Here is an 18,235-nt window from a genome sequence, read left to right on the forward strand (position 1 = left end):
CCCGGAAGACGCAGCTTCTATGCAAAGGGGCCGGTCGGTGCCCACAGCTCTGACTCCCTCGTGTCCATCCCGAGGACCGTGTGCTGCCCCGGGAGCACCTTTCTTCTCTGGGCTCTCCCTAAACGAGTCCGGGAGTGGGTGTCACTGAGCCCGACGGAGGTGCCCTGGGAGGGCAGGGGTGACATCACAGCGGGTGACACCTTGTCCGTGGTTGGGCGGGTCTCCCTCGAGCAGGTGGGGTCAGACCAACGGCCCCCTCTTCACGATCCGCCTATTCAAAATCCATTTGTAAGGGACTCGTTATATATTGAGGGTATTAACCCCAAATCTGACATTTGTCGGTTATCTATCCAGTAAATATTTTCCTATTCTGCTATTTTGCTAATAGACATTTGTAAAGTTAATTTTATTGAGTTACTCCCCTTCACGCCAGGCTCTGCTCTAGGCTCTAGGTTAAAATGAGGAGCCAAGAGCAACCATAATCCTGGGGCTCCGGTCTCAGGAGGGAAACAGAAATACTAGGCAATTCATCACACGGACAAGGGACCGTTACCACTGCCTCAAGTGCCCTGAAGGAGCCAGGGATGCAGCCCCAGGACAGGTGAGGGGCTCGTGCAGGCGACAGTGAGCAGAGCCCCCAGGAGAGCGGGCAAGGTGGAGGGCAAGGTGCAAGGTGGCTCAGATGAAGGCGCGGCCCCGCGTTTCAAGCAGGGACCTTCGGAAGCTGGGCGGCAGGCAGGCAGCTGCACCTCCTGACTCGGGTCCCAAGGTGTCCGGGCGGTGGACAGTGAAAGCGGAGAGAGGACCAGCAGGCTTGGGAGCCGAGGGGGACCAAGATGAGGAGCAAAGGGTCTGCCTGGGGCAGCAGGAGCAGAGCTTGGAGGGGCGGGGCCGAGTGTGGGGGCGGGGCTGAATCTGGTGGGCGGGGCCGAGTGGAGGGCGGGGCCAAATATGGAGGGCGGGGCTGAATCTGGTGGGCGGGGCCAGTGCGGGGGCGGGGCCAAATGTGGAGGGCGGGGCTGGCTGTGGAGGGCGGGGCCGAGTATGGAAAGTATGGCTGAGTGTGGAGGGCGGGGCTGAATCTGGTGGGCGGGGCCAGTGCGGGGGCGGGGCTGACTGTGGGGGGCGGGGCCGAATATGGAAAGCATGGCTGAGTGTGGAGGGCGGGGCTGAATCTGGTGGGCGGGGCCAGTGCGGGGCGGGGCCAAATGTGGAGGGCGGGGCTGGCTGTGGAGGGCGGGGCCGAGTATGGAAAGCATGGCTGAGTGTGGAGGGCGGGGCTGAATCTGGTGGGCGGGGCCGAGTGTGGGGGCGGGGCCCAGTGTGGAAGGTGGGACTGAGTATGGAGGGCGGGGTCAAGTGTGGGGGCGTGGCCCAATGTAGGGGCGGGGCCGAGTGTGGAGGGCGGGGTCAAGTGTGGAAGGCAGGACCCAGGGTGGAGGGCGGGGCTGACTGTGGAGGTTGGGGCCAAATATCGAAGGTGTGGCCTAGTGTAGAGGGCGGTGCCTAGTGTGTGGGCGTGGCCTAGTGTAGAAGGCGGTGCCTAGTGTGTGGGCGTGGCCTAGTGTAGAAGGCGGTGCCTAGTGTGGGGGCGTGGCCTAGTGTAGAAGGCGGTGCCTAGTGTGGGGGCGTGGCCTAGTGTAGAAGGCGGTGTTTAGTGTGGGGGCGTGGCCTAGTGTAGAAGGCGGTGCCTAGTGTGGGGGCGTGGCCTAGTGTAGAAGGCGGTGCCTAGTGTGGGGGCGTGGCCTAGTGTAGAAGGCGGGGTCTAACGTGAGGGCGGGGCCCAGTGTGGAGGGCGGGGCCGAGCGCGGAGGGCGGGGCCGAGCTTGGAGGGTACAGCCTTGGTACAGAAGGGATACGGTGAAGTCCTGCAATGTCAGACAGAGAGCGGTGGTGTCCACGGCCAGCAGGGCATGAGCCAGGGGAAGGTGGCCACCCCCTGATGGTCTGCAGCGGGGACCCTCCTCTGGGGCCCATCTGACCTGGCCCTCAGGTGTGCTCCCTGCCACCTGCTACCTCCGGACTCCTGTAGCCCTGGGCCCCTCCCCGCAGCCTCTGAGAGTGGACAGCAGAGCGCTGTCCTGCGCTTTATGTGGGCCGCACATCCAGCCTGTTCCCCTATATTCTCTGTGGCAGAAATGCTACTTGGAGACAGAAAAGAGAATGAAGCTGGTAGTTTTCTACAGGCAACGTTTCCTGCGAGCGTCTCCTCTGGTAGTTCCCGCGCCAGCCCCGCTCAGCGCCAGCCAGAGCTCGCTGGCTCGATCCCCATCCAGAGAGGCATGTGTGCTCCAACCCAAAAGATGTGCATTTCTGATTTCTGGTGGCAGCATCGTTTTTAATTTATCTCGTCCTAGGTCCTCGATTCTTGCCCCCTCTCTGCCCCCGCCTCCACCTTCACCTCTCTCTCTTCCTTTTTTTTCCATATTGGGGTGATCGAAAAAATTCCCAGAATATGGCAAGAGGCCTCTCACATGGGGAGAGAGAATTAAGCCAAATTAATTTTAGCACAATAAGAGAAATTGGGCTTAATTTACACAGGTAACGGAAGAGAACCGAGCTGGTTTTTTTCCTTTTCCCAGACACGAGCCTGCATCGGCTTTTTATTTTTATTTATTTATTTATTTTTTTGCCAAAAGGCAGGGCAACACGGCTGCCTGGGTTCCGAAGGGCCGTCTCCGGAGCCTCCCCCCCCCACCCCCCATTCTCCGGGACTGGGATTACAGTTTGCAAGTCGCTGACCACGGTTGAATTTTATCATTATTAAGGTTCAGTGCTAACCTCCTCCCCTTATTTCCTTCCCATTTAAAGTTTCAGGGATAATAAATTCTTTTGATTTAGCAATTATTGGAGTACAGAATTAGTCAAACACGGGCTTTGAGAACAAAGTAGAATAGGGACCGGGTGGGCCTTTGCAGCGATGCCACAAATACTCACAGGCTGGCTGCTGAAAGATCGCGCGAAATGGTGCTTTGTTAAGGCTGAAATTGGATGGGTTTTAATTTAGGAGGAGCATGGCTCCAACTCTTACCTCTCTGAGCAGAAAAATAGTTATGTTTGTGGGTGACATATTCCTAAAGTATATTGTGCTAAACCACCGTGCTGAAATACATTATATTGACTTGTCTGGGGCTGTGCTTTCCCGAGTACAACATTGAGTTGGCTAGTAATAAAAATAAATAAGAATTATATATCATTTCATTCATTTTTTTGCATTACACTTGCAAAATGCATAAGGATATAATACAATGTGTTGCAATATAGTTTTAGAAAATACAATGATAAAATTAATCCTTGATACACAATGATGTATGCGGGCGCATGGAAGTAGAAAGCAGAGGGGAGTGGGAGCTTTGGGGGCGCTTCCGGGCCAGGTGGTGGACTGAGGCGCATGTTCTTTCTCTGTGGGTTGGTGGAGGCCGGAACAGGTCTGCAGAGTCATCTGACCGGTAGAGGGGTCCCTCCCAGGACTGCCGGAGGGGCTGGCCCCACCTGTGGATGCTGTGCGGGCTGACCTCCCAGGGAAGGTTAGGGCACTAACTCCTGGGACCTTTCTATCCATGGACACTCATGGCAGCCAGCTTGAGGCCCAGCACCCTGTGGGCTGGACTCTGTTGTGGAGAGAGATGTGCAGACTGTCCCTGCCCGGTAGGCACTGGGGTGGGGGGGGCGGGGGGAGGCCAAGCAGGACAGGTGTTTGCTGTCGGCTCACTTAGATTATGCTGCAGCCCTGAGCTGGAATGGCTGTGTATGACGTAGACAAAGGGGACCCCTGGCCCCGGGACCCTCAGGTTTTCCTCAAGTCCCTACAGCAAACATACGGGGTCGTTCACCTGCCAGTTTCTGGGTTCAGACCTGCTGGGGGTGGGAAGCCCCCCAACTGTTCCTGGGAGTCCCAAGGTGGAGGCCCAAGGAGGATCTCCTTAGGAAATCAGTCCTAGCCTCGGGAGGGCAGGGGCAGGGGTGCAGGGAGAGCCCCCCAAATCACCCCTGGGATGTCTGGCTTCTTATCACCCCTCCCCAGTGTCTGCCCTCCCCAAACGCGTGTGCACGCAGGCACATGTTTGCACCACACAGCCTCGGGCACCAATGAATACATGCGGATGTACATGTACGTGCAGAGGCACGAACGTGATGCACACGCGTGTGTGCTCACATGGAGACACACACGCATGCAGACGACCCGTCCCGTCCCATTCCTTGGGCTTGCCCCAGGTGGGACATCTCCCCCTTTCCTGCCACAGCAGTACGGATGGCGGTGCAGCCCCCACCCCAGCCCCGGCAGAGGTAGGGAGGGCAGGAGGAAGGTGGCCAGGAGAGCGGAGTGTCTGAGGCTCCAGGAGAGGGGACACCTCTGCCTGTCAGCAGACTGTGACCTGGTCGCCTCGGCACAGCCCAGGGTGGCCCCGTGGCCCCAGGGGGAGCCATGGTTGGGGTGCAGCCTGCCCTACCTGCTGGCCTAGAAGGCGCTGTGCGGCCCGGAGGCCTCCTCTCTCACCCTGCACCCTGGGGGGTCGCACCCTCTCAGGGACCTAGGTGACCTTGCTGAGTAGACGGGGTACCTGTCACCACGCGGGGTGCTGAGGCGAAGGAGGACCAGCTCCCTGGCCTACGCTCGGCATCGCCTGGGGACAGACACCTGTGAGGCAGCAGGGAGCGTCCTGAGCCTCGTCTAGAACCTGCCTTGGAGTGTGAGCTTTGGGGGATCCAGGAAGCAGGCACCCTATTCATCCCTCTGATGGCTCTGAGGACGGACTGGACCCCAAGGGTGTCCCAGGGCACCGACCCTGGGCAGCTGGGAGGTCTGCTGCAGCCCCAGGGACGGGTGACACTGCCCGCGGAGAGGCTGGAGCAGAAGGAGAAATGGCCGAGGGCAGGAGCAGGTGCAGCGGCGGGGGGGGGGGGGGGGCGGCCTGTAGGCTCTGAGGTGGGGGTGTGCAGGCGGTGGGGACACGGCCCGAGGGCAAGTCCTGCATTCCCAGGAAGGGCGCTCACTGGGTGGCCAGGCCCGCCCCGTGCCCAACTGGAGAAAGAAGCTTGGGGGCAGGCTGGGCCTGTCTATTTGTCCCAAAGGGGCTCACGGTTCCCGCAGTGGGGGGGGGGGGGTGCCAGGGGAGGGGATGGTGCAAGGTCCCTCAGCAGCGGTCTCCTCGCAGGGGGACACCACCTGGAACCACGAGGGGCGCACAGGTGGGTGGCACAGGGGTCGAGGGGAAGCAGGGGTGAGCTTTACCCCCCCAGCCCATGTCAGATGCTGCGTGATGCTCCTGCTCTATGTTCCTGAGCCTGCGTCACCCACATCCTAATTCACGCGGAGCATGGTCAGCCAGTGGTGTCAACGGGCTTCTGGAGCCTGACCCGCGACAGACCTGTGTGTTTGTCCGAGCAGCACACCTCTGGGTCCATGGACCTGAGCCTCCCTGACAGGGTGGTCTGGGTCCTGCTCGGGGACGGGCGGGCTCCCACTCATTTGTCACCTGGCCTGCACAGGACCCTTCCCGGAAGGCTGCATCTGGTGTCCCCGGCAGCCCGGACAGGTCAGGTCCCAGCCCTGCCACACACGCTTCTTCAGAACCACTAAAGCCACTTCGGGAGTCCTTTGGAGCCAGATGCTGAAGGCTGTGGGCAGGGCAGGAGGGCTGGGAGCTCACCTGGCGCTGGCACCGCCAGGCCACGTCCCTCCAGAAGTCACCTGCTGAGCCCCGTGTGCCCGGCGGGGACACTTTATTTAAGGCCCACGCTGTCACGACTCCATCTCTCAGAATGCCATGGCAATTTAAAAAAAGTATACGTACACTTTTTGCCACATCTTAGATGTCCTTCCGCCTACAGAAGCCGTCAAATAAAAATTAATTTTGCTTTTAAAAAAAAACCATGCTGCATATTTTTGACACTCAATGTCTGTTCATTTGCATGGGACACGTTCTTCCATAATGAATCATCGTAACGCTTAAATTAAACACAGTAAAAGAATGGTTAATGCCATAACACGCCGACAATTTAACCTGGCCAATATTTTTATTGCCTTGTACAATAAACCTAACAGAGCACAACTTGCTTTTGACTGGTGGAAAATCGGTTATGAACCGCCAGGGAGCGGCCAATTTTTCAAATGCAGCCATTCGGTCATACTATAGCCACTCAGACTTTTTTTTTTTTCCCATACACTATTGCTGTTATAATCTTTTGAGGATATTTTATCACGGCAATAACCTCCTCAAAATCAGTCTTTACTGCAGTTAATGACTGGACAGCTGGAGCTGTAACTGGCCTTGGCTTTGCCCCCAGCTATTAGCTAACAAACCAGTTGTTATCTGCAGGTAACAACCAATTTCTTGTGAAATTTTCTTGATGAAGTGCCTCACCAGATGAAAGTTATTTTTTCCCCCTTTCTGCCCCGATTTCAGCATTGCAGTGGGAGACGCCAGAGGTGGGAGGCCGGTGGCTGTCTTCCTCGGAGTGCGCGACCCGGGGTGGGGCGGACCCGGAAAGTGGCCCCGTGCCACGCCCCCCGGGCGCCCAGGGCCGCCACCTGCCACTTGCAGCTTTGCGAGGGGCCGTCCGACAGGGTCGTGCGGGGACCGCAGGGAGCTCGCCCTGCTGAACTGACCCGACCCCGAGGCAGGGCTGACCGGCTGGAGGGGAGGGGGTGGGACAGGGGGGATGTCGAGGGCGAGACCAGGCCAGGCCAGGCCCAGAGCCGACCCGGGAGTCTGCAGTCGGGTCAGAGCCGGCCCGTTCCGGGAGTGGGAAAGGTCTACTGGATCGACAAGCGCCTCGTGGGTGACAAACTCCGCGTTCAGATTTATGCATCCTCGTTTCGCGTGTGTTTCACTTTTGATCACCCTCATAAAACGTGAGCTTTTTAAACCAGTGATTTAAAGTCGTGAAATGTTCATCTACTTTACAGCGAACATATTTTTTTAAGGACAAGACTGGCGAATTTGGGCCACCACACCCGCGCTCAAGGTGCCAGAGCAAAGGATCGCTGTCGTGATTCAGTAGCACAGGTGACCCCGAGCCCAGCTCCGAGGCCGTGTGCATGTGGGACGCTCAGCCAAGGGAAGGGGCATTTCTAAGGGGACCGTGTCCCCTCGGCGCCTGCGAGTCCTTCCCACCCTGGGTTTCGGCTTCATTCCTAACTGGGGTTTTCAGGCTCCCAGTCCTCCCGGCAGGCCAGGTGGATGGGACGCTGCAGCCACACCCGAGGAATGAGGGAACGCGACAAAGCCATCACCTGTTGGTGGCAGCGGTTTTGAAATTCCGCAGATTTGTCAGTGTTTACTGTCTGCGACGGAGAGTCGATTCCTGGAATCACAGTGCTGATTGCACATGTATCTTTAACAAGCAGGGCAAAACAAAAAATTAATGTTTTTTTAAAGTGAAATAAGATTTTTTTTCCCCCCAGCCTGGAGAGAAGACCAATTAAAATCACTTCAGATTCTTAAATGAGTTTTAATTTGAGAGAGTGGAATTCTTTCAAGAATATGAGTTTTGCTAAATATTTGAAATCATTATATATCATGCTTATCTGAAGCCCAAGTCGCTTGGAAATTAAATAACAAATTAAAAATGATCACAGCACTCATTTTTGAATTATCTGGTGGGTGAACTACCACCCTGGGGCAAGGCTCCATTTCTGGAAACGCAGAGGGTCAACTGCGGGGAAGTTGGGAGGTAAACCGGGCTTCCTGCAAAAATCCCCAATTCAAATACTACCACTGGACTAAAGCAATTCTATGATTTTAAATCATTTTGAATTTCATAAACCCAACTCTTTAACCTTTTGTAAATGACAAAAAGTGCAACATATTCTTAACATTTCTGATCATTCCACACCATGCTGGCCCCATAAAGCTCATCTTTTCCAAATTTAAGCACTTAAAAATGTGAAGTGCTCCAATAAATTTAAATTGGCATATGCTACGCATATCAATGGGAAATGATTCAAGCATTAGAGGCTGGAAGTGGTGAGTGAGGGCAAGCAAACCAGAGCATCCATTGTCACAGGATTGATTTTTAATGACTTGCTATTGATTTGGTGCCTTTTAAACCTGATGGCCCAAGGTTGGCCTTGCATATCTATCACACACGTCTTTGGCCTACTCTACTCTTCCCCCTTGGTTGCTTTTCCTCTCTTGCCAATGTAGCCTCCTGAGCAAATACAAGTCGTGGCTGGCATTCGGCCTTCCAGGACCCGGACTGGCTAGCCACCTGGCCAGGGGGCAACAGGTTGTTGTCGGACACTAGCGGTGGTAAAGCGACGACATCCAACGCGAGTCAAAAAAGGATCTACTAGTTCTCACCACTGAAAAGTCCTGGAGTGGATCAGGAACGGCTGGATCCAGGAGCCTTCTCCTCTCTTTGTCCCTCTGGCCTATCATGCTTGCTGCAGCTCTCTTAGCTCCTCTGTCACTCACTCTCCTTTGCCCTCTTTCACTCCCCTCTTCCCCTCCCTTACCCCCCACCCCCTCCAGCTTGGCTTCTCAGTTGTGCGGTCTTCAGGCAAGGCTCTCTGCATTTGTAGCCTCTGACCCATCCAGGTTCGTATCTCACATTTCCAAGTCCATCAGAATGAGATGCTCTCTTAGCAGCCTTCTAAAAGAGGCCGTGCATGGAGTCTCCTTGGATCCATTCAGGTCACAGACCCATTTCTGAGCCAGTCCCTCTGGTCAGGGGGATTCCAATCTGGCCACTCTAGAAAAAGTGCTGAGTAGTGCTTTTGGATTGAGAGTGGGCAAGAGGTAAGTTCGAATCCTTTGATGAGGTGTGGGAATCCTGCCTGTTCCCCAAACGATTCCTGCTTATTCTGTTGTGGGTGATTGTCAGTCACGGTTACCTGTTCCCTTGAAATGAGGTGTGCCTGTGACTTTCCTTGGCCACTAAGCTACAAGAGAAGGTTCTGCTTGTCACGTCAGGGTGGCAACTTAAGAGCTACAGGCAGTGGGTGCCCATGAGCGTGAGACCCAGAAGGAGAAGATAGGGGAGCGGGGCCCTGAGCCAGGGTCTTAGTCAGCTGGAGCTGTTGTCACAAGAACACCACAGACCGAGTGACTTAACAGCTTACATTTATTTGTCACAGTTCTAGAGGCTGGGAAGTCCAACGTCATGCCCACGTGGGGCAGATCTGGTGAGAGTCCACCTTCTGGTTTCCTTACATGGTGGGGGAGGGGAGAGAGGTCTGGAATCTCTTCATCCCCTGGTCAGGGCACCAATTCCATAATGTGGCTGTGCCCCCTGACCTCAAAAACCATCGCAGTGGGATTTAGGCTTCCACCCTGAATCTGGAGGCCACAAACATTTAGCTCACTCACAGCAGCCAGCCAACCCGTGACGGACGCCGAAAGGGAAATAAACATGGTTATGAGGGACCATAAACATTCGGGGATTGTTTATTGACACGGCATAACCTAGGCTATCCTGAATGATGTGGAAATCGGGATCGGAAATGAGGCCCTCCCAAAACCAAACCCTAAAATATGTGGTCATCGACTTTGTAGTGGGTGGTGAGTGGTGAGGAAACAATCCTGAGAGGCTGGGAAGATGGAGAATTAGGTTATGATGTTGGGGAAGGCGGGGGGACACTCAGCAGAGCTGTCACCCGAAGTAACGGAGGAGACAGGAAATAAACTCACAGCTCTTGGGAAGAGTTCGGAGGACGGAATATTCACCGTGCATGTTAGCTGCTGCTGGCTGCATTTGGCAAGGTGACACGAGAAAAAAAAAAAAGAGAATTGTCCGATTTGTAAGCAGGAGTGGAAGGCAATACTTCTAGGACTTGACGTAGAAGAGAGAACTGGTTAATACTCTCAGCGAGAAAGCTGATTAAAACTCATTTTTAAATGAATCTAAAATTAAGAGTGTAGCGGTCACACCCATCATTAAAACTTCTGAATGGACTACGGTGTTTTGGAGTAAAAACTCAGTGGAGGGTGTGGGGCTCCTTGAATACTTTCAGTTGGACAAAAATTTGGAAAGAAAAGAAAATTATGATGAGACTCTCTTCCCAGAGCTTGACAGGTTCAAGTCATCTATTATAAAACTTAAGGACAGATATGGGGAGCTGGAAAAAGTATCCCTCCTTCCCTCACATTAAGAGAAGAGGTGGACAACCTACGAGTTCACAACCTCTCTGGAGGCCCAAGGAGAGTGAACTAACCCCAAATCTGGAGAGAGACAGGAGCCATTAGGAAGAGGAGGGATGTCCATGGTGTTTGCTTCCTTAGGGCAGGAGTCACCAGACACCAGCAAGAATTCAACTGGGAGGGACGCCTGGGTGGCTCCATGGTTGAGCGTCTGCCTTCAGCTCAGGGTGTGACCCTGGGTCCCGGGATCGAGTCCTGCCTCGGGCTCCCTGCATGGAGCCTGCTTCTCCCTCTGCCTGTGTCTCTGCCTCTCTCTCTCTCTCTCTCTCTCTGGGTCTCTCTTGAATAAATAAATAAAATCCTACAAAAAAAAAAAAAGAATTCAAATAGGATAGTAAACAAATTGGTGGGGGTTGGGCTTAGGCTGGCGGGACAACATTAAGTCCATGGTGGCTGCAGATATGGGAACATGTGTGTATCCTCTTGCCAGACTTTCTTCTCCACAATTCCCACCAGAATAGGGAGAATTTTGAGAAAGCTTCCTTTATGCAGGCTTGAGGTAGGGGAGAAATAATCATCACAAGAGGGGAATAAAACCCCATTCTCTTCTCTCTCTCCTTGGGAACAAAAGCCTTCCCTGGTAGGAAGAAAGGCATCCAAAACCTCTGCACTTAGGGAACTGGTGCACATCCACTGCAGCGTGGGTGAGAGGGCAGGATAACACCTGGGAGCCCTGGCCAAGGGGCAGAGGAAGGTCCTGGGCCCAGGGTCTTGTAGAACCTCTGACTGTTCGAGCTGTAACCAGAAGTTTGAAGCCTCTGGTGCACTAAGACTAAGCACAGCAACAATAAACCTTTGGCCCAGCCCAACTCCTGAGAAGACCAACATAAAACCTCACAGTGGAGACTTAGCCATATGAAGCGTGTGTCCACTTCTAAGCATTAAATTGCTTTACCTCAGGCTGTAGTGTCCCACATGAGACATTCAGTTCAACCCAAATGAGGCATGTGAAAAGACAAGAAAAATCGACACACCTCCGGGAGTCAAAGAGATCGACAGAACCAGACGTGGCATCGATGTGGAGATCATCGGCAGAGGACTTGGAGTTACCACGCTTAATGCGGAGGCACTAATGGAAGAAATGCACAGCATGCAAGGCCAGACCGGTAACCGCAGAAGAGCAGAGCACCCAAGAACGCTGGAGCAGTAGCCAATGGCATAACGTAGGCGTTATTGGAATCCCAGTAGAAGAGAGAAAGAATAGGGCAAGAAAAACTATGAGGAAATAATAGCCAAGAATATTTTAAAAATTAATGACAGACACCAAGCGACAGGTCTAAGAAGCTCAGACGACACGCAGCAGGGTCAATACACTTCCTCCGAAGCAAAGATCAACACTTAACAAGCATATGGACATGTCATATTTCATTGGCAGAAAACAAAAGACAAAGAGGAAATCCTGAAGGTGACCAGAGAGAGAGAGAGAGAGAGACAGAGAGAGAGACATTAGCTACAGAGGAGCAGAGATACTTGTCAGAAACCATGCAAGCCCAAAGACCACGAAGTGACGTCTTTGAAGGGCTTAAAGAAAACCAACACTGCCTATAAAAACATTAGTACACCCACAGGAATTGGAGGAATTGGAGATATTCTGTTGTAAAGTCCTTACACTATGTGTGAAGCTGTGTAAGATTACTTGGAAGTAGACTCTGATGAATTAAAGGTATGTATTGTAGAGCTTATGGCAGCCACTAATAAAATAACAAGAGGCCTAAATAATTGGTTGATAGTAGAGGAAAAGTGGAATCATAAAAAAAATCAATTAATTCAAAGAGCAGGAAATAGAGAAAAACAAATCAAAGGAATAGAAAAAAGCTAGTAAAGTGGTGTATTTTTATGCAAAGACATCATCGATTACACTACATATGTGTCTCAGCACATCTCAGACAGAGACAAAGACCATAGGATCTCACTCAGATTTAGATCTAGGAAACAAATGCACAAAGGAAAAACAAGAAAGAGAGAGCGACAAATCAAGAAATAAGACTCTTGAGTTTTGAAAACAAACCAACGTTTCCCAGAGGTAGAGGGTGGCGGTGGGGTGGGGGTGAGGGGGGCTGAAGTAGGTGATGGGGATTGGTGAGTACCTGCATCCCGAAGAGCACCGGGGGGGTGGATAGGGTGGCTGAAGCACCTGAAACTATACAGCACTGTGTGTTAACTACACTAGAATTAAAATAAAAAACTTAATTAAAAAAAGAAAAGGTAGAGACTTGCAGGTTGGGTAAAAAAACCAGGATGCTCTCTGTAATACGCTGTGTACCAGACACTCACCTTATGCCATGTACAGTACAGCTCTGTAAGAAACTGTGCAAAATTAGTTAAAAGTAAAATGGTTAAAGACAACATGTTGCGCGAACGCCGATTTCATTTCTCCGCGGTATATGCCCAGGAGTGGGATCGCTGGGTTCACACGGGCCTTTGACACTCCTACGGGCGGAGCGTGGGGGGTCCGGTTTCTTCGTATCTTCATCAACACTTGTCCTCCTCCCCAGATTTGTTTCTTTTTGTTTTTGTTTTTGTTTGAAATCTAGTGGGCATAAAACCCTACAGAAGGTTCAAGGTCTACAGCATGATGATTTGACTTACATATACTGTGAAATGATTAGCACAGTAAATTCACATCCATCATTTCCTAAAGATACGAAAAAAAGAAGAGAAAACAAAAAAAATGATTTTTTTCCCCTTGTGATGAGAACTCTTAGGATTTAATCTCTTCAGCTTCATACGTACCATACAGCAGCGTTAGCTATGGTCACCTGCTGTGCATTATTACCTCCCTAGAACTTTCCTTCTGCCCCGAAGCCCATGCCTTTGGACCGCTGTCACCCCCTTCCCCTTTACCCCGCCTCCCCCACTTCTGGAAGCCACAAATCTGATCTGAGTTTGCTTTTCTCTTTTCTCTCTCTATTTTAAGATTCCACATCTGAGTGAGATCAGACAATATTTGTCTGGCTTACTGCACTCGGCATAATGCCCTCACAGTCCATCCCCGGTATCACAGGATATGGCAGGATTTCCTTCATTTTTTTGTGGCCAAATCATATTTCATTGTATATACGTACACGGCCTCTTTATCCATTCGTCCCTCAGTAGAGATTAAGGCTGTTTCCATGTCTTGACTATTGTAAATTGTGCTGCTATAGACATGGTAGACACGGGGTGTCTTCTCCACATAGTGTTTTTGTTTCCTTCAGATAAAGTCCCAGAAATGGAAAACCTGGATCATGTGGCAGTTTTATTTTTACCTTTTTCTGAGGGACTTTCATCCTGTTGTCCATAGTGGTTGTGCCAAAACTTGTTCTAATCAGACTTTTTCATCACACGCGTTCTAGTGAGTGTGAAGTTGCATCTCCTTGTGGTTTTGATTTGCACGTCCCCTAATGCTGACCATCTTTTTATGTTATTTATGGGCCATTTGCATATCTTCTTTGGAGAAATGTCTACTCATATTTGCCCATTTTTAAATTGGGTTATTTGTCTTCTATTATTGTATTGCAAGCATTCTTTCTATATTCTAGATGTAAATCCGTCTTCATATATTTGATTTGCAGATTTTTTCCCCCTCATTTTGCAGGTTGTCTTTTCACTTTCTTGATAGTATCCTTGGAGGTGCTGAAGTTTTTTATTTTCATGAAGTCCAGATTATCTATTTTATCCTTTGTTGTTTGTGCTTTCGGTGTCATGTCTGAGAATCTATTATTAAATTCAATGTCATGAAGATTTTTACCTCTATGTTTTCTTATGAATTTTATGTCTTGAATTTAGGCCATGGACTCATTTCAAGTTAATTTTTATGTTTGGTGAGAGGTTTGTGTCCAATCCCATTCTTTAATATGAGGATATCCAGTTATCCTGGCATCATTTGTCGGAAAGACTGTTTTCTCCAGACTGGAAGCTCTTGGCACCTATGTCAAAAACCAATTGATTATACACACACGAATTTATTTCTAGACTCTCAGTTCTATTCCACTGATCTCTATGCCTATCCTTATACCAGCACCATAATGGTTTGATTACTATTGCTTTCTAGTAAATTTCAAAATTGAGAAAAAAATAATTTTTTTCAAGATTGATTTGGCCAACTTGGCTCACTTGCAGTTTCATATGAATTTTAAAATAAATTGTGTATTTCTACAAAGAAGTAAGCTGAGATTATAATAAGAATTGTTTTGAGTCTACAGATCAATTTGAAGGCTATCGTTATCTTAACAATGGTCTTTCAATCCACCAAAATGGGATATTTTCTCATTTTTTTCAGATCTTTAATCCCTTTCAACAATACTTTGTAGTTTTAAGTGTATAAATTTTGCAATTCTATTGTTAAATTTATTCCTAAGCATTTTGCTACTATGAAGTGGAATAAATACAGAGAATTAAAATGATGATTACCAGAGGGGAGGGGGTGGGAGGATGGGAAAAATGGGTAAAAGTGGAAGATACAGGCTTCCAGTATGGAAGGAATAAGTCACAGGGATGAAAGGCACAGCATAGAGAATATAGTCAATAATATTATAATAGTGTTGTATGGTGACAGATGTAGCTACACTTGTGGTGAGCAGAGCATAATATATAGACCTGTCGAATCACTATGTTTTATGCCTAAATCTAATGCAACATTGTGTGTCAATAGAATAAAAAAAGAAAAGGGTTCTTTAAACCCTGCCTATAACTAAAATAAAGTTTTGATTAAATTTCAATAATACATAAAATAACTTGTTTAAAAATGGGATCACTTAATTTCTCTGTGATTGTTCATTGCAATTATTCAGAAAAACAATTATTTTCTTATACATTGATCATGTAACTTGCAGTCTTGCTGAACTTTTTAGTTCCAATAGTATTTTAGTGCATTCCTTAGAATTTTCTATATACAAGATCCTGTCATCTGTGGCTAGAGGTAGTTTCACTTCTCCCTTTCCAATGTGGATGTCTTTCTTTCTTTTCCTTGACTAATTGCCTTGAATAGAGCCTCCAATCCATACTGTTGGATTTTTGCCAAATGCTTTTTCTGTGTCTATTGAGATGATCATGTGATTTTCTGTTTTTATTATAGTAATAAGGAGTATCACATTAACTGACATTTGGATGTTGAACCAACCTTGCATTCTAGGCATAAATCACACTTGTTCATGGTATATAATTCTTTTGAAATGTTGCTAGATTTGATTTGCTAGATTTTTATTGAGGTTTTTTACATTCATATTTATAAGAGATCAGTAGTTTTTTTCCCCTTGTGTCTTTGTCTGGTCTTGACATCTGGATAATGTTGGCCTTATCAAATGAGTTTGGAAGTGTTCTTTCCTATTATGTTTTTGGGAAGAATTTGTGGTGAACTCTTCCATGTGAAGAGGTAATATCTGTGGAACAGGTCCTAATTCTTTAAATATTTGGTTAAATTCAGCAGTGAAGCAGTAAAGTAGGTCTGAGCTTTTGTAAGTAGTTTTTTAAACTACACATTCAATCTGTACCTACTATAAATCTTTTTAGATTGTTTATTATGTTAATTTTTAGATTGCCCTTTTGTAAGAATGGTCCATTTTATCTAAATTATCTAATTAACTGACATAAAATTGTTCATAATTCCTTTATAATCTTTTTTATTTTTGTGAAGTTGGTAGTAGTGTCCTCTCTTTCATTTCTGATTCTAATAAGTTGAGTGTTCTTCCTTTTCAAATTGTAGATACAGCTAAAAGTTTGTTAATTTTGTTGATCTTTCCAAAGAACTAGCTTTTTGTTCATGGATTTCCTCTATTGTTTTCCTTTAGGGATTTTTTAGAAATTATTTTATTTTATTTTTTTCTTCATTTCAGAGGTAGAATTTAGTGATTCGTCAGTTGCATACAGCAACCAGTGCTCAATACATCAAATGCCCTCCTTAATGCCCATCACTCAATTACCCTGTCCCTGCACCCATCTACCCTCCAGCAACCTTCACTTTGTTTCCTGTAAATAGGAGTCTCTTATGATTTGCTTCCCTCTCTGTTTTCATCTTATCTTTCCTTCCTCTTCCCCTATGTTCATCTGTTTTGTTTCCTAAATTCCACATATGGTTGTCTTTCCTTTGGTTCCATATGGTTTCCTTTCCTTGTCTTTATCTTTTGGTTTCTGATTGACTCACAAGTTAAATTCCACAATCATAGGTTGCCTTTCTCTGACTGACTTATTTCGCTTAACATAATAATACCCTCCAGTTCCATCCACATCGTTGCAAATGGCAAGGTTTTATTCTTTTTGATGGCTGAGTAATATTCCTGTGTGTGTGTGTGTGTGTGTGTGTGTGTGTGTGTGTGTGTACCACGTCTTCTTTATCCATTCCTTTGTTGATGGACATCTGGGCTCCTTCCATATATTGGCCAATGTGGACATTCCTGCTATGAGCATGGGGTGTAGGTACTCCTTCAAATCACTATGTGTGTATCCTTTGGATAAATACCTAGTAATGCAACTGCTGGGTTGTAGGGTAGCTCTATTTTTTAGCCTTTTGAGGAACCTCTACACAGTGTTTTCCAGAGTGGCTGCACCAGTTTGCATTCCTACCCACAGTATAAAAGGGTTCCCTTTTCTCCACATTCTCACCAACATCTGTTGTTTCCTAAGGTTGTTAATTTTAGTTTAGTGTGAGATGGGATCTCATTGTGGTTTTGATTTGTATTTCCCTGATGCCGAGAAATGTGGAACATTTTTTCATGTGTCAGTTGGCCATGTGTAGGTCTTCTTTGGAGAAAAGTCTGTTCATGTCTTCAGAGATGGGGGAGAAGGGAGAGGGGGAAAGAGAAACTCAAGCAGACTCTGTGCTGAGCACAGAGCCAAAGTATGGCTCTGTCTCACAACCCTGAGATCATGATATGAGCCGAAATCAAGAGTTGGACATGCAGGTTCCCCTCTCTACTATTTTCCAATCCTCTATTTCATTGATTTCCATGATAATTTTTATTGTTTCCTTCCTTCCTTTGGGTTTAGTTTGCCCTTTTTCCCCCACTGTTTTAAGATAAAAGATTAGGCTATTGATTTGAGATCTTTCTTCTTTTTTAAGATAGGAAGTTACAACTATAAATTTCCATCTTAGCACAGTGTTACCTGAATCCTGTAAGTTTTAGTATGCTGTATCTTCATTTTCCTTCATCTCAAAGTATCTTGTAATTTATCTTTTGGTTTCTGATTGACTCACAAGTTAAATAAAAGTGTCTTGTTTAATTTCCACATATTTGTGAGTTTCCCAGACTCTTTTTTGATATTGACTTATAATTGTATCCCACGCAGTTAGAGAACACGCTATGTCTTATTCAATCCTTTTAAATTTATGTGAGGATTGTTTTATGTCCTAGCATATGATTGACCCTAGATAATGTTTTATGTGCATTTGAGAAGAACGCATATTCTCCAATTGTTAGATAGAATGTTCTATAGATACGTTCGGTCTAATTGGTTTGTCATGTTGTTCAAGTATTCAATTTCCTTTTGATCTGCCCAGTTGTTCTGCCCATTATTGAGGATGGCTATTGAAGATTTCAACTATTACTGTTCAATTATCAATTGTATTACTCCCTTCATTTCTGCCAGTTTTTACTTTGTGTACCTTGGTGCTCTATTGTTAGGTGCATATAGGTTTATAATTGTTATATCTTCCTAATCAATTGACTCTTTTATTATTATAAAATATCCTCCTTTATCTCCAGTAACATGTTGCTTTTGTCTAATATTAATATAGCTAAAATTTCAGCTTCCTCGAGGTTAATGTTTGCAAGCTGTCTTTCTATCCTTTTACTTTCCATATGCTTGTATCTTTGAATCTAAAATATGTGTCTTGGAGGCAGCATATAGTTGGATTTTGTTTCTTCTTCCAACCTAGGAATCTCTGACTTTTGACTGGATTGTTTAATCCACACATATTTAATGTTGTTATCGATATAGTTGGATTTATAACTGCCATCTGTTTTCTATAAGTCTTCCATCATTTTTTTTTCCTTTATTCCTCTTTTGCTTCTTTCTTTTGCAATATTTTTATGTAGAATTTTAACTTTTAAAATGATTTTTAACAATATTTTCTTGAATTGTTCCCTTAGTGTTTGCTCTAAGGCTTATACATC

The sequence above is a fragment of the Vulpes vulpes genome, chromosome 1 (assembly GCF_048418805.1).
Source record: "Vulpes vulpes isolate BD-2025 chromosome 1, VulVul3, whole genome shotgun sequence".
NCBI lineage: Eukaryota > Metazoa > Chordata > Mammalia > Carnivora > Canidae > Vulpes > Vulpes vulpes.